The sequence below is a fragment of the Vicia villosa genome, linkage group LG6, assembly GCF_029867415.1.
Source record: "Vicia villosa cultivar HV-30 ecotype Madison, WI linkage group LG6, Vvil1.0, whole genome shotgun sequence".
Taxonomy (NCBI): Eukaryota; Viridiplantae; Streptophyta; class Magnoliopsida; order Fabales; family Fabaceae; genus Vicia; species Vicia villosa.
The window spans coordinates 113,068,874-113,087,399 of NC_081185.1; the positions used below are offsets into that span (position 1 = coordinate 113,068,874).

At 32.9% G+C, this 18,526-nt stretch overlaps 1 long non-coding RNA gene and 1 pseudogene across 1 annotated transcript; one reads left to right on the plus strand and one right to left on the minus strand.

The window, feature by feature from the left end:
• Nucleotides 1-149: 149 nt before the first annotated feature.
• Nucleotides 150-971, plus strand: LOC131609636 (uncharacterized). Its single transcript, XR_009286295.1, has 2 exons — nt 150-282; nt 368-971. It is a non-coding gene; the product is annotated as an uncharacterized LOC131609636 (long non-coding RNA).
• Nucleotides 972-16,518: 15,547 nt separating this feature from the next.
• On the minus strand, nt 16,519-17,715 carry LOC131614370 (F-box/kelch-repeat protein At3g23880-like; annotated as a pseudogene).
• Between the last annotated feature and the right edge of the window lie 811 nt (nt 17,716-18,526).

Sequence of the window (18,526 nt, forward strand, 5' to 3'; positions counted from 1 at the left end):
ATGGATGGTGCTGAGTGTTGAGTGTAAATGATGGAGTGAGGTCTGAGTTGTGGTTTCAGTCGAGTCTTGATGGCCGCCGATTCTCCTTTTTCTTTGTATGTATTTTTTTTATGTATTTTTGGTGTATTTTTGTGTGTCTTTGGGCAGAGGTTTGAGGGAGAAATTCGTAGGGTTTCTGCAGTCAAGTGTAGCTGCCTCCTCCTCCTGTATGCTGTCTCTTTTTATATCCCTGAGATTAGGGTTTGGGAGAGATTTGAAGAGGTTTTTTTTATTTTGAAAGTGGTATGCTGTTTTCTTTCTTGTAGATGCAGGTTTGGTTTTCACATTTTAGTGTAAGTTTGCAGCAAATTTTTGTTGTCTTGTGCAGGCTTTTGTATGATGCAGGGCTGCAGCAAAAGGGCAGGTTTTGGCTAATTTTGGACAGAAGCTTTTGGCATTGTATGGGACAGACCACTGCAAGTTTGGGGCAGCAAGTCTTGGGCCTTTAGGCCATCTCCAATGGTGTAACCCATTTTTGAGTTTTTTATGGGTTCCACCAGCCATATCATCTCAAAATAATTTATTTAATATTTATTTTATTGGTGTAATTCATATGGGTTCCACAACTTTAACTTATAAATTAATTTGATTGGGTACCACAATTTTTTAGTAGTTGCATTGCAATGCAACTCTACTATGACATGGCAAATTGATTCAATATTTTATTATTATATTAATGTCTAGTTAGAGAACTCATTGAAAAGTACTACCATTGGAGATGCTCTTAGAGCTTAGGTTTATGGGGCTGAACTCATGTAATAACTTGTGCCATTTACTTGTATCCTTTCAATAATTATTTTAAGGAATTTTGGAATATATTTTGTAGTTCTTGAAATGTTCAAATGAGATTAGAATGAAACTTCTATTTTTTTTTTGTAAGATGTAATGTTAATTGCAATTGAATGAAATATGTCCTTGGAATTTTGAATGAATTTGGCTTCATGAGTTTTGGATCATGGACTTTAGGACTTTGCATTTAAATGACAAATATTCTTTGTAACTTAAAGAAATTATCTTGTAAGTTAACTTATAATATTGTCAAAAGTGTACTAACTTTGTCTCTTGAATTCTTGAATCAAATATTTGCTGTTCTTTTGCGAAATTGACATTTAATTTTGAATTCTCAAACGCAAAGAAGCATAACTTCACCCTAGACCAATAAACATGACCAAAAATGATTCTTGAATTAATAATCGAATCACCGTGTCAATGAATAGAAAACCCTAATTTTTGAAGAAGGACTTAGGTTTTCGCCTATTGATCCAATGACTTCCTCAAATGATCTACCTCCAATGCAAACTATATGCCTCCACATACACCAAACTGTAGCTTCCTATTCTTATTTGTGAAAACTTTGACCATAACTTGTAACACAAACAAGCAACAATGAATTATCCTTCATGACCAATGAAGTACCTTGGTCAACCCACAACCTTGGCCATGAAACCCTAATTGCAAGTTCAAACCATTATGCTCATTCTCTGATCCAAATTTGAAATCTAACAAAGAAAACACTCTCTTGGATAAAGTCAATAGCAAAAGTCACATGTAAGTGAATGACAATGAATCATTGATGGGAGAGATGATGATGAATGATAGGTGGTATGTTAGTGGTAAAAATTGGGGTATGACACATGGTTTTTCAGGGATACGATTTGGGAGACCAAGTTGTTTTCACTATTTACGTTCCCTTTTTTATCCACACAAGATACTACTACTATCCACAAGATGCAGTCAAACTTAACAATCATTATGCGTCTAACTGCTCTATACTTACTCATAAGTTGGAAGTAATAAAAATTAATAAAGCATTTGAAATGTGAGATTGAGAAGAAACAATTCAATACAACAATCTACTTTCTTTATCTCAATTAAATAATTATTTATAGTGGTTAAATAAATTATCTACTTATTCTATGTTCTTACGCCTATATATTTAGTTTTATTTATATTACTAGTAAAGGATTCAGACGTTCGTACGGGTCGCGCAAAGTCGATATAAATATTATATAGTTATGGGTAAAAAATGTACATATATATACAAATTAAGAGAAAAATATATCTTAAATGATGATTATCATATAAATATTAATTTCATTTATCAGGTTATTGTTGTTATCAGAATATACATAAAAATTATGTTGAAGAATATATATGAGTATATGGTGTAGTACACTTCACACATAGACATTATTCTATCTACAATTGACTTTTTCCCAATCATAAAAGGTGCAATGTCAGCATGTCCGCCCCGCCTCGGCCATTAAACTCTGTGAAAAATCTCCTGGGATAGAAGTGTCCCAAATCTATATTTGGTCTTTGTTGAATTTATAAGACATTTATATACTAGCATCCTCGCTTCATCTTCACTGACTCAAAACACAGAGATGTTGCATTTATTATATTATTAGGTACGTAGAATTGAATAAAAAGAAGAAATACACAGAAAAAAGATAATAGATGAACGACAATTACCTTCTAACAAGGTCAGACAGTGTTTTAACATAACTATGGATGATTTCATCCCTGGCGGGTTCACCTCTTAAGAGGCTTCTGAAGAGGCCAATATGTGCAACTTAAGGGCGTAACAGTTAGGGTTAGGTCCTATGGTGGCGTGAGTTTAGAGAGAACATAAGGAAGGGGAATAAGGAGGACGACGGGAGTTGAGAAAGAGCAGAAGGAAAGGGGAAGGAGGACGCGGCGTGAGGAGGTTGTGGAGAAGGAGCGAGAGTATATAGAAGTTAAGGTTAGGATTTCGGGGAAGAGTCAACACAAGATCTGACTCGCCATGGTTGTTCTAGAAAGAGATATTAACAATTCTATACAACAATACACTCCCTCCGTTTTAAAATGAGTCTACTCCTTACTCCCTCCGTTTTAAAAAAGTGTCGTTTAAGGTTTTTTAATAGATTAATAAATATAATTATATTGTCATAAAACATTATATTTTTAATAAATTAACCTTATTAATATATTGGAAGTAGTGAACATAATTAAATGGCACAATTGAAAAAATAAAAATCATTTTAACATTGAAAAGTGGAGACATACTCATTTTAAAACAAATTTTTTTTCTTTAAAACAACACTCATTTTAAAACGGATAGGGTACTTCCTTTGAATCAAAATAATTATATATAATTGTTGAATAAATTATTCATTTATTCTATGTTCTTACGTTTATATATTTAATTTTATTAATATTATTTATTAACATATGTTTAGAAAATTTTCATTCGTGTATCACAACTGAATTAAAAATACTTTATTTTTTGAGTTTTCATTTAAATATCAAATTGAGTTTATAATTCTTGTATTAATATTCTAATATATTATATTTAAAAATAATTATTTAAAAGCATGACATGAGTTTTTATCTAAATTATAAAATTGAAAATATTTTACATGTGTACCATAAATTGTTTTTTGTAAAATTAATAATTATAATAGAGAAACTCTAACTCCAACCCTTTGGGTCTCTTGTATCATGCGCGTTGCCAAAAAAAGCTTCTTGTTTTCGTAAATGTATCTTCGAAAGTACCTTCTTTTATTTCCAAGTTCATTTGTTCCGTAGGTGCATCTACGGAAGACTTCCAACGATGCATCTACGAAAGACTTCCAACGATGCATCTACGAAAGCATTTGATTTTATATTCGTGTCAGACTATTCTCGTCTCTCATTCTTCACTTTTCTTCTTCTTCACACTCTCAAACTCTCTCAACCTCAAAAATTAAAATTCACCAAAGTTGTTTTTTCTCTCGAGTTCGGCTCTAAACATGTGCATTAACGATCATCACATTCCAACAACTTCATTAATTAGTAAGTTTTCGAGATTTCGAGTTACTTAAGAGTATTTCCCGTAATACAGTTTGAATACACTTTTAGGTGTAGAAATCATTAGGTATTTTTAGAAACATAGTTTAGAGACAAGGTAGGTATTTTTTGATATGTAAAACGGACGGTCAAGCCACCAAAATAGGATTTTATAGTGGCTGGAACAGTGACAGACGCCATTGTTGCGTCCTTGAAGTTTTAGAATCTTCCGTAGGTGCATCTACAGAACAAATGAAACGTTAGGTTGTTCTGTAGATGCACCTAAAGAACAATCATAATTTTTTGAAATGTTGAGTGCTTTCGTAGCTACATTTACGAAAGATTTTCGTATTTGCACCTACGAAGGTAATTTTTTTTTCTTTTCTTTTTATAACTAAATTATATCTAACTCAATTTTATTTGTAATACAATACATACATTATGGTCGAACAGTCAAACAAACTTATACGTGAGAGGGTTGCACAACCTCTAGAGAGCTATAAAATGGAACATTAGTTTCAATTACCTATAAGTTTCAATTCCCGACTGGTACATCACCAATCTAATCACTGACACTCCCTTGCGCTCTTGGACTCAACAAGATCAATGGCTTCTTTCATGGCTTCAATCTACCATCTCGAGCTCAAGTATGCCTTGTATCTTAAGTTGCGTTCATGCTTCGCAAGTATGGACACATATTAATGATCATTTCCAAAAGCTCACTCGTGCCTGTGTATGCAAACTGCATGCTAAAGTGCATTTCCATTACATTATTTAATTGTAGTGTCTGAAGCTTATCTTTCTTGAATTAAAGTTCTGGTTGATTCTCTCGCATCTGCTGGTGATCTAATTCCTTCTCACCAACTCATTGATCCAATTCCTGCTCCACAAGATTATGCATAATTCAATCTCTTCAAAGATTAAAATAAGTCATACTACCAACATCACCCCACTAATTCGAGTCATTGCATTACAGAAATCAACGCCAATCAATCGCTTTATTTTCACTATCCTTTCTTTCCTTTCCGTTGCCAAACGTGGGTCTGACGGTATTGATAATGGTGTTGGGTCGTCTAGTGTTGGTGATTCATCTATCATAATAGCACTGATGGATTACTACCAGGTGTTCTACCAATATTAGATATATGATACATCCAGTGTGTATGGGTAGATGAAGAATGAGAAGTTACAAGAAAGAAAAGTTGTTACTGAAATAGAAAAGATAAATGAGAGAAACTAACCGTACCTAGTCTCTCCCAACCAATTCAAACACATACAACAAAATGCACTAAACAGCTTCATCAGACAAGTAGTTTTTGAATATCCAACAAATACATAACAAATGAATGTTGGCAACATAGCAACACCTTTAAAACATACAATGAGGGATCAAAATGAAGGAATACAAGGTTAAACACTAGCCAACCAACCAAAACACTCACATGCTTGGGTAAATATATAGTTAAAAATACATCATTAGACTCATGAAATCTTAAACCTTTAATCTCATGACATTAATCACTCCCCCAATCTTTATATGGCTGCAAGTTAGATTGGTAACATTGATATTTTTCATGACAGAATTAAAATCAACCAAAAACATAGTGGCACGTAACTATAACTTTATGAGGCTTAGCTTAAATATCTTCCATACCAATTTGAGTTGTAGCATTACATACTTTAATCTATGATACCTCCTATAACATCATAATTTCTCCGCGATTAGTAATTTAAAATCAGAATAAATTTTTCAAAATAATAAACATGCAACTAGGGTATCACATTTTCAAAACATAATAAACCTGTTCAAAATATTTATAGATACATAACACGAATTAAGGATGAACCAAAACAAATTTCATTGTCCTCAATTTTACTTTTATTACGCAGCGGAAAAAGAATTATAATTATTGTTAAAACCATTTGTGTCCAACAAACAAAACGATATTTATTCAAATAACAAGGATTTCATAAGACTCCAAAAAATCATCAAAAACAGCAAAATAACTAAGTGTTCATTCCTCCGATGTTACGTATTAGAGCAATGACACCAACTCGAAACAAAATAAAGAGCAACCTCTTCCAAACTCTGTAGCCTCAGAACAACTCCTGACTATCTGCACGATGTTGTATAAAGCATGATTCCAACATAAGGGTGAGATATCACAACATTATAAGAGAATGTACAATAATACGTATATACCAGTATAATCATGCATAGTCATACATTCCACATCTCACACATTCAGCCCATCCAAAACAATTATCATATGATTCACACATCAATCACACAACTTATTTATTAATGTCAACAACAATGAAATGCAATGAGACCGACTCACAGAATCGATGCATGTGGTACCAATATCGCTCCCGAATCCACGTCATCTAAGACTAGAGCCACCAATCGTGAACATTTTGGTTCACCTCACTCCCGACCCATGCCATCTAGGATCAGAACCAAACAACATCACGAATAATATGATTCACATTGCTCCCGATCCACGCCATCTAGAATCGAAGGGGTTAAACTAAAGTGCATAGCACAAAATGCATGCGACACAACCATGCAACAAAACACAACACATTAATATCTACATCCATCAATGCGACACGCCAATACAGGTCACCTGTTATCCATACACTTAAAATACAATTTAATACAACCCAACAAAAGCATATAGCATCATCACACATAACAACATACACACACCTCAGCATAACAGATAAAATCTTGCATGGAAAAGTGTCAATTCCCCATAAATAGTCATCCACTTTGTTCGAAATTATTTTTATAGAAAATGTTATTAACTTCCTGTAGGTTCAAACGGCGCGTCAAACAGACACCCGAGTAAAAAATTAAGAAATTTTCAAAATTTAAGTTCAACACAGTGGTAACCGGTTACCCACACCCCTACAATCCAAAAATATTGTGCTTCCATTTTGTATGGTAACCTGTTACCTCCAGATCGGTTACACTCCTGAAAAACGGTCTTCCTGCGCCAATTTCACATTGGGTAACCAGTTACCCTCATATTGATAACCAGTTACACACTAGTACAAAAATGTTAATTTACACCCGTTTTTTATTAAATTTACACCCATTATTTTTAATAAAAATCGGGTGTATATCCACAGGGTGAGAAATGTCTAACGAATTTACACCCATTATTTTTAACAAAAATCGGGTGTAATTGGGCGTAATTACGTTTTTAATTACACCCTGTTTTAATAAAAATCGGGTGTAATTAGGCGTAATTACGTTTTTAATTACACCCTGTTTTAATAAAAATCGGGTGTAATTGGGCGTAATTACGTTTTAATTACACCCTGTTTTAATAAAAATCGGGCGTAATTGGGCGTAATTATGTTTTAATTACACCCTGTTTTAATAAAAATCGGGTGTTATTGGGCGTAATTATGTTTTAATTACACCCTATTTTAATAAAAATCGGGTGTAATTGGGTTTAATTATGTTTTAATTACACCCTATTTTAATAAAAATCGGGTGTAATTGGGCATAATTACGTTTTAATTACACTCTATTTTAATAAAAATCGGGTGTAATTGGACTTAATTATGTTTTAATTACACCATATTTTAATAAAAATCGGGTGTAAATATGTTCTTAATTACCCCCTATTTTAGTAAAAATCGGGTGTAAATACGCCATTTATGAATGAACAATTATATCTATTTACACCCTATTTCATATACACCATTTAGTTATATTTCATTTTCAGTCATAATATTGCAAATACTATAAAATCATACACATAAAAATGATATTTTAACTAAGTCAAAATATTTTTAATATTAACCAAAAAGTATACAAAATCATGTGCAGTCATAATATTTCAAGTATTATAAAATCATACACATAAAAATTACATTTTAACTAAGTCATAACACTTTCTGCATATATAATTTTACGCCATGCTTGACGGTTAGCTTCGGTGTTCTCTAATCCAATTGAATCCAACCGCTTTTCACATGTAGCATTGGATTCACCCATGGCCAAAATACCACGCCTTGGAGAAGCAATTGTTTTCTGTATGCAAAAAAACAAGACACAAGAAATTATTACAAGAAAGAGCCACATGTATCAATGGTAACCATACCGCGGTTTTGACGAGTCTAACCATGACTCTGATGTTGGGCAGTTCAGGAAGCGCCGAAAGTGTCAATGATGATAAACATTCAGGTTCTAAGAGACTTTGATATCGCATATCCACCAAAAAATCATTTATTTATTTCATTTATTTATAGTCGATGTAAGACTTTAATCATTCGCACTTGAACCCCAGCAATCTCCCTTACAAGTGTGAATCACCCAAATCACTAGTTTAATCATGACTCTTATATCACTTGTTGGGGAGTTCGGAAAACATCAAAAGTATCAATGAGCTAAATGTTCTGAATTCAAGAGACATTAACACTAATCCACTATAAACCTTAAGACCAATTGAGTTTTATTTTTATATAAAGACATGTCCATGAGTTGAAAATTTTGCTACACTAGTATATAAAATAAAAGAATAAAATGAGAATCATGAGAAGATACAAAAACATGAATCCAGAACTAGGTTAGAAAGCATGATATCAGGAGAAGCTGAATAGAACAGAAAAGTTTCATATCCTTACAAGACTGTACGTGATAGTTTGCTAGAAAAGTTGCACATCCTGCAGTTCCTGCAGAGAATACATGAGCCTGGAAAATCACCAAGCACATAGATAAATTTAGATGGAGAATGTTTCATCCAATAAAGCATAAAAAAAACTTTTAAAAAGAATGTTTCAATATTAAGATACTTAGATGGAGCCCTTCCAAAAAAGTCATTATCCTTTGTGCTATATAACAGGAGGTTTATTAAAAAGTGACCTTTCATAATAACATACAGATTACTTGTAGTACATATGAAGTACATGTTGTAAGGATTGTATGAAGTCAACTGTTAATTGGCAAGACAAAGTCAAACCTCTTAGTGCATTTGGTGATACACAAATTATAGAATAAAAAAGCATCAAGAGACAAGGTCGGACACAAATTACTAAGATCAAACACTGGATTAAGGGGTGGGCTGTGAGAGTTGCATTTTAAATTTCAAACAATATTTTTTTACATCAACACATTTTCAACTAAGTATAACATGCTTACATTTACCTACCATATGGAATCACAAATCACAACAACGAGTACTATGCGGAGAATCAAAACCTAAATTCCACCACAATGGTAATCTTGAGTTTCATAATCCCGGACTACTATGTTATAAGAAAATGACGGCATTATATTGATTTCGTTGGACCATGTAAGATGTAAAACTCAGACAGAACCAATGAAATTCCAGAACCCTCTCAGATTGGATTTAGAACTGCGGACCCTATGCATCTAAAATAATAATCCAAATTAAAGCTAACGATCAAATATAAGATCCCATACCACGGTTAAGATATTGTAAATTGCTCCTTCGGATACAGAAAATACAGTTAACAAGGACAACTCCCCAAAATAAAAAATGTTACCTCAGGGTGCAAATCAAAGAAATTAATGAGCCTGGAATTGAAGTATTGTCCAAGAGCTATATCAGCAGACTGTTCAGAGTGATCTTTTATAACGTCAAAAACCAAGGTGATCTTCAAATCCGGCTTCATACACAAGCTCTTCTTATCAATAACAACCACCTTTTCAATTTCTATACCTTCAGGGAGTATATACTTCATCTGCGCTAGTTCAGCAAGTGAGAAATTTCTGCAAAAAAAAAAACACACTGCAGTCATTTTCTTAATCCATCAATCAAAAGAAATGGATCATCTAGTCTAGAAGTTAGCTGCATACGGTGCACTTCAGTGCAGTCAACTATTCCACTACGCTATATGTGTGTTTGGTTTTGTAGGGAAAAAATTGATTATGAGTAAATTGAGTCTGGTAAATTCATTTATGTTTGGATAAAGTCATTTATGTTTGAAACTTACTTCTCTTTCAAACTTATATAAAGACCTTGAGGACAAATGAAGATGAATCCATATACCTGGTTTTCCAAGTATGCCTTGTGTCCATTTAGAGAAGCCTAAGTCACTACAATTATTACTATCACCATTACTACCTATTTCCGAATCTGAAGCAAACAACAAACTTAACTAATAAGGATCCATAAGTTGATTTTCCACTTCATGTGCTTCCAACAATGCCAATTTTCAATCCTCCACAAAACATGCATGTCAGGCTACGCAACACGAGCAGAAGATGTGGCGCATATCGAACCTTCATCACGGACAACAAATCATCACAAATGGTGAAATCGAGCACAAACAATCATCTTGTAGAAACATAATGCTACAAGTATTTTGTATCCCAAGCACACTTTTATGTTCACAAGCTAATTTCTAACCGTTTTGAAAAGAGAACCTTAGCATAACTTTCAAAATCAGAAACAATATTAAGAGGCACCAACAAGCATTAAAAAGTTTTCTACCTGCAAGTTCCGTATATAACCTTGCCATATGCGGGCCATGAAGCATCAGGTCTATTTACTTCTTCTAAACAAAGGGAGGCTCACTTTGAATGCTTGTAAATTCAATCCATAAGTAACAGCTAGACCAGCAAGACCTTCAAAAATTGGAAAAATTGAAAGAATTATGCTCAACTCCTCATTACACAAGCCGAGTAAATTTTAACAGACATATGATACAAGATTTGAAGTATGCACCTGGATTTATGATTCTCGGTAGAATCAATATCAAGAACATCAAGGAAAAGACAAATGTGATGGAAGACATCATAATAAGTGGATAACCATTCCATAGCAGCAGCAATATTGAACTTTGGCTGAGAACACCCTTCCGACAGTTTCATGTCTGCTGCATGAAATCTTGACTGTTGGTCAAAGCTTCTAATGGTTGAAGTATCGTATATTGTTCCCGTAAAGTGTTGAATGATAGGAGCTTTGAATACTCCACATAAACGTGATAGGAGCTTTGAATGATAGAGTTGATTTCAAGAACCTGATTCATACATACTACTAAATATCAGTTGTTATAGATAATCACATGTGCCAACCAGCTTTTCAAGTGCTCCTGCATAAGCAATTTCTATAATAAAAGAAGAAAAAAAAGTCAAATTGTTCTATAAATCTATCATAACAACTTATAACCAACTTAAAAAAAACTATACACTATATAACTGCAAATTTTGAACACTTTAGAATGGTAGTTTTCTGAAGAACATCTATATATTGAGAAATATAATTAAAATGAAAAGATTTGTAGAAAAAATATACACTCTTAAACTACTAAGTATGAATGTTATAGTTGTAAGTAAACTAAATTAAGGAGTAGGCATTTCAGTGGCTATATATTCTTATAAATGTTAAGTAGCAGCTTTGTTTCTTCAGGGGTTTCTTTGGGGTGAAATTTTGTTTCTCTAGTTCTATTTTATAGTTTACATGAATAACTAATAAGACAATATTTTATCTGTCAAACAGACTCACTAATTGTCATCCTTTTATATACATCCAATTTACATTGTTCCATCTATCATGATTGTCATTTTTAATCTTAGTTAAATTACTTGGATACCTAATCCACATTTCTCAAGTCAATGTCATATTATTACGAGATGATGAAATGAGATACATACAATACAACTTTAAAACCAATAACAACATATCTAGCCATGCATAAGATATGTTTTAAACCTCCATCATTTATAGAGACAATATAGTTGAGGGAATTTTAAATGTGGACATGAAGAAATTAAATGATGTGACAGGAAGTAACTTATAAATATTTTATAAAAATTGATAAATAAGCCAAAAAAGAAGAGATAAATATTTCACAAAATTTGCACCTGGTAGTTCAGTTGGAAATGCTGTAGGTATGACTTGGTAGATTAATGGTGAATCTACAGGAAATGCACTTGTTGATGGTGTAACTACTACAAGAGACAACGAAAGAGATAACAATAAAACAATTGCCAACTTTGATTATATAGTTGTGACAATAATTATTTTTCAATTGAAAGGCTTGAAATATTAAGAATGACTCTTCATCTTAAGTTTACAAAGAAACCACCACATTCCTAAAGATGAAATATATTTACATAGATAAAGGGATTTTGTTATAGATGTATGATAACCAAATCTCAGAATGACAGGTTAACTGAGCTTGAATATAAATAGTACTAGTAATCTCACCAATACCTCCGGCATTGTCACTGATTGGACCGTATGCATCAATGGCTAATCCAGTTGCTATGGTACTCAACATTCCAAGAGCGGCAACAGCAACACCATACATGGCAGCAAAACTGAAACTAACAGAAATACTAATTGCAATGGCAAAAATTGGAATGATAACAGACTTGTATCCCAAGGCAAGGCCAAAGATAACATTGGTAGCAGCACCAGTCCTGCGGGAATCAGCAACATCTTGTACAGGGCTGCAAAAACCAGAAAGAAAATGCAAGTCCTGTTAGTATCTAACCAATTAGATGAATGAAGGTGAAATTGCAAAATATGATTCATATTTGCTTACCTGTATGCATTACTGGTATAGTATTGAGTAACAAATCCAATGATAAGACCTGCCCAAAGACCAACAGACACACACAAGAATAGCTGCCTGCAAAGCCAAAACCAATCCATTAAGTATCAAGACTGTTCAAAATTTATCATTTAAATCATTATTTAGTAAATAGACTGGGCCCTAACAATAAGTTATGAAACTAACCAGTTCTTGACAACTTTCTGCTCTCCAAAATCGAAGCTGGTGAAGGAAGATGGGAGTGCTATCCAACTAACAATTGCAATTCCAATAGTCATCAATACTGTTGAAATAACAAGCTGTTTTTTCAATGCTGGCTCAATTTCCTTTACAAGCTTGATCTCAAAAAAGTCAGTTGCAAATAAGGTGGTGAGCAAACAAACAAGGAGGCCCACAGAACTGATGATGAGAGGGAACAACATGGCAGTGAACTGATGATCGATCCCAAAAGAAGAGATGGAGGCAACAACAAGGGCAACACAAGATGCCTCTGCATATGAACCAAATAGATCGGATCCGATGCCAGCAATATCCCCAACATCGTCACCAGAATTATTACTATCACCCTTACTACCTATTTCCAAATCTGAAGCAAACAACAAACTTAACTAATAAGGATCCATAAATTGCACGACAATCACACTCTCGCGCGCGATACAAACGAGAGGAAGGAAAGCCTCTGATACACTTAAACATGGCTTCTATAACACAGTATAATTAGTACTATTGATGAAATAGAAGACAGTTTCTATGTGTTTGAAACTTAGCCAAAACACTCACCTCAAAATGTGATGCTAAAGATGCAGGGGTTGGTTGAAAGAAGAAGGAGCTTTAATCGATACAATTTGTTTGGACCTAAACAATGAATCCGCACCATTTCAAACAAAATTCAGCAACCAATGTCATTTCAGATTTGTGAGTGTAAAATAAATTCATTTCAAACAAAATTACACATAGCAATAGGAACTAGTTTGTGAGTATAAAACCCTAATTCTTCAGCTACCAATGTGCTCAAAGTATAAAACCCTAATTCTTCCTTATCAACGTCGTCACTGTGAAATGGTTTCCTCTCAGCTTCGTTGTCGTCATTGCGGAATGGTTTCCTCTCAGCTTCGTTGTCGTCACTGCAATAGTTTCCTCTCAGCTTCGTTGTCGTAAATGTTTTGGTGAAATGAGAGTGAGCGAAGAAGAGATCTTCGTTTTTCAGTGAGCGAATGGTGTCGTCACAGCAAGGGTATTGTTCGACCGAGTGTGGTTTAGAGAAAGGATTTCGTGAAGTCCGAAATCAAACTTCGCAGAAATCCGAAATCAACCTCTTTTTCCAATCAAACTCGCTGAATCCCGAAATTTCCATGGCCGCGCGAAATGCATGAGTGTAACAGAGTTAGATTGAAAAATGGGTTTTCTGAAAGAGTTGAAAATGAGTTTCGTGAAAGAGTTGAATAGAAAATAGAGAAAGTATTTTATTATGTTAATAAATTTAAAGAATTATGTTTAAAGAATAATGTTTCATCTAATAAAGAGTTTTAATAATGTTTAAACTATTTTATTCACCTAATAAATAAATTTACACCCATTAATATTCATTCATTAATTTAATAATAATATTTAAATTATTTATTAATATGCTACATAGATTATATATTTTGAGTTATAAATTTAAACAATTTTTTTCATATAAATTTACACCCGTTTTTTTGTTTAAAGGGAGTAATTGAACTATGATTATAATAATATTTTTAATTTAAACCCGTTTTTAGAAAATAGGGTGTATATTGTCACCTGATAATGTTTAAAATGACATGTTATTTACAAAATTGCCACCGCATTTCTGATTTACACCCGTTTTTAGTATATTGGGTGTAAATTTTAAAATTATATTGATGTTTTTGTACTAGTGACAAGTTATATCTGTAATCCAAAAATATTGCGCTTCTATTTTGTATGGTAACCGGTCACCTCCATACCGGTAACCGGTTACACTCTTGAAAAAGGTCTCCATGTGCCAATTTCACATAGGGTAATCGGTTACCCTGATATTGGTAATCGGTTACATCTGAACCAAAACAAAAAAACTACTATTTTTCAAATAGGAAAACCTTCTCCTTAAACCCAAATTCTCAAATTGCAACCAAAAATCATATTTTGAAATTCCAACAATTACATACACATGTTATACGACATTTCTACACACTTTACACAAACCAATTCATCAATTCAACCACAAATATGTCAACAATTCATCATTTAGGTTCATACATTCACAAAGCAATTTCATGAACAAAATTATACAACCATGGCAATCAAACCCCAAATACCTAACATTATACAATCCCTTAGAAAGTTGGAATCCTACCATTACCTTAGATTGACGGTTCCTAAGCCTCCAATAATGGATTCTTCCAAATCCTAGCCTTCTTTCTCACTTCTTCACTTCTACTTCTCTATGAGCAATCGTTCCAAATGATACAATTTCTCTCTTTAATTTTTTACTCAAATAATCCTTAGATCCCTATTATGACCTTCCTTCCTCATCCTTAATAATTCTCATGTAAAGACCACATTGTCCTAATTCTTTCTACTCAATTCATCCAATTTAAACTATCAATAAATTTCTAGATAATTATTTTTAAATCTAAATAATTTCAACTAAATTATTTAATTAAAATAATTATTTCTAATCATCATATAATTTAGAGCATTGCTATGCTTACACTAAAATTCCTACACCATGTACATACACCATTAAAAATACAAGAAGGCATGTGTTGTTTTGTGTTGAAAAATGTGAACATTAATTATAAAAATAATAAAAAGAACTAAATAGTATAATTATACGGTGTAGTTGTATAATTTGGGTGTAGGAATATCATTCCTGTATAATTTAACCACTACCCCAAAACATATTGCCACAACACACATTATTCTACAAAGTCACATATATTCACCAATTCACAATCAATCAATTAAATAGTTAATTATAATTTTCTGGGGACGTTACTCCACCCACTAGGTCTAGCCACCGACGCCAATCACTTCATTCTCACTTTCTTTCTTTCCCTCATATAGCCATACTTGAGTCTGACGCCCATAGGTCACTGGTTGGTGATTCATGTACCTTAATGGCAATGATGGATTAATACCACCACTTGCATCTCTTCCAATATTTACATCTCAAGTGATTCAGCGAAGCGACGAGACCTTGAAAGTTGTTCAAGTGTCAGTAGCAGGACGTTCTGTCAATCGGGGAAGGTTTTTGGTGACAACACCTGGAGATATCAGAAGTGAGAATGCTGACATGAGTAACGATAAATCCTGTGAAAGCCTGCCAGTGGAAGGCTTTCTGCGTTCAGTTAATCTACGCAGAGTTAATCGGTCCAATATTTTTTCAAATTTTAAATTACCAGGTGCTCCAGATATTGGAGCTCTGAGACCAATGTTAGATATGTGACACATCTCATATATATGGGAAGATGAAGAATGAGATATGTGAAATTAATACTTATAATCACAATACTTTAGGAATAGCTTCCTACTAAGTTGGTTAGAAAAATAATGAAAAAGACAGTAATTGGTAGAAACTAATATTACCACCAGGAATTAAAAAACCTAGTCGGTTCAATGCAATTAAAACATAAACAACAGAATACACAACAAATGAATGTTGGCATTATATATATAACCACCTTTAAAACATACGATAATGTATTTCCCAATCAAATAAAACATAGTCTTATAAAAATATGAGGTTTATCACAAAGTTCACCAACATATTATGTCCCCGGGTACCTTGACAAAATTCATTCTAAAACTAATTCAAACCGTGGTCCTCTGAATTCTTCCTCCTACGATATTGCCTTAATTGTTGTTGCTCTAAGCTCTGAATTCCCAAATTATATTAGCTCTTGGCGGCCCTTTTTATTCTGCAATGCTAGATATGAAAGTTAACATTTTCTTTGTTAAAAAAAAATGGAGGTATATGATAGTCATTCAAAAAATACACAGACAACTTAACATTAAATACCAAAATGTAAACCATGGAAGAGAAACTTACGTATAAAAACTGAAACTAAGCTCTCAAAATAGCCTTTGACCGAGCAAGAACAAGAATCACTAGCTATATCATCCGTAATTGAAGAAATAATAGAGAATTGCTTGCTTTTCTTGATTGCATTGAAGTATGAGTGTATCACCGTCTTCAGAAAGAAACAACGGAACAAAATAAAAATGATACTTTAAATTTTCGTCACTATAGTCATAATGAATTTGAAGAGTGTGATAACTAATTTTAAGAAATTGAGTCCAAGAATCTTGAGCCCCAAATTCCTTCATCTGCCATATAATAAAATCAGTTTCATTGGAACAATACGAAAGGCAAAGACAGTCTCCCAACACACCAAAAATTGGAGCGGCAGGTGGAACTTCATCAAAATCACGAGGAAATAAATACTGGTTATATGTCTCTGTCCGCAAATCAAGCGAAACAATAACAAAATGCTCAATTGTAATATCCTTAATATCAGTATGGTCATATGAAAGTGAACAGGTATATGAAAGTTTATTTCAAATACCCAACCACGTGATAGTGCTTTTGAAATACACACCATCATAATCAGTTCCACAAGCATTGTCGGCATGCATAGGTTCGACAGGGAAACTTTGAATTTCCCTCCAAACATTATCACTGAAACTTAAAATTTTCACATTGCTTCTCTGTTGATGACGAAAGTAACAGGATGCCATTACCTTATAAGTGCCAGTAGAATTATCACAACCAAAGCTGAATCTGTAACTACCTGTAGATTCAGGGCAACCAGGAGTATTGCGATATAAGCGAAACAGGCCGTATTTTGGAGATGTTGTCCTGGTGGCTGGGTTCCATAATCGGAGCCAGTACTCATGATACTCGTAGTCATAGTTGAAGTATTCACAACTCAAACAGATCAATCCATTGCAGGAACCAACTATATCGGAGCATTCTTTGTGTTGCACGATGTAGTCAGAGTCGATCAAAATGGTGAAAGAAGGATTCTCAACTAAAGTGCTTATGGAATATGGAATGACACCAGAATCATGCTCAATTGCATCACTGCCATATAATGCCTTAGCTGGGAATTTTTTGGTATGAGAGGTGAGGAGTAATAAGTGAGGATTTCGCTTTGCAGAACTTTTGAGATGCAAATTCACAAAGGTGGTATCGAAAATGAGAATATCCCAGAATTTGCTAACGCATCTGAATCCCAGAATAGATTTCACATTAAGAAGGGATAACACCTCTGCTATCAGATCGTTGGGGAAGAACAGCGGAGACACCGACATGATTGTATATACTATACGGATTCTTCAAGGGATTTTCATGAAATGTTTACTCTGTGTCATCTTATTTAAAAAAAAAAAATTTTTGAGAAAAAGGGATATGCACCGATGTCAACCAATCACAACCATTTATTCAATTAAAATATAATTTTAATTTAAAAAAACTAATATGACATACCAAATATAAAAATTTTGATTGGTTGTATGTGTAAAGTTAATTTAAACGTGCACTACCTTTAAACTCAAAGTTTGTTTTATTTATTTTTAGTTTAATTGCAATGCACTGTCAGTGTAAAACTTTTTACACTATTACTCAATTATATTACTTTTAAAAAAATTAAAATAAAAGTCAAACACTCTCAAAAGATTGACGGTTGTGATTTACTAACGATGTAAAACTTCTTTACACCGTCAGTGTATTCCAATTAAATTTATTTTTTTTAAATTACTTTTAAAATCAACATTTCATTTTTAAATTTTAAAAACTAAAAAAACAAAATAGATTTTAAAATTTTTGTCTTTAAGTTTTGAATTTGAAAAGTTAACAAAATTTTAAAAAAGTGATACAATTTTTAATAATGATATATTTATAGTATTATAAAATTATATTTTAAAATGCCTTTAATTATTTTTTCACGAAATGTTTTAAAATATTTTTATAAAAGTTTACAATTATATTCTTAATTATTATACTATAATCATTAATCCTTCTATATGGATTAGTCGATCTGACTGATTAAATACCACATATATTAAAAAAAAATACTATAACAATTAATACGTCAAAATTCTATTAAAAAAATTCAAGTCAAAA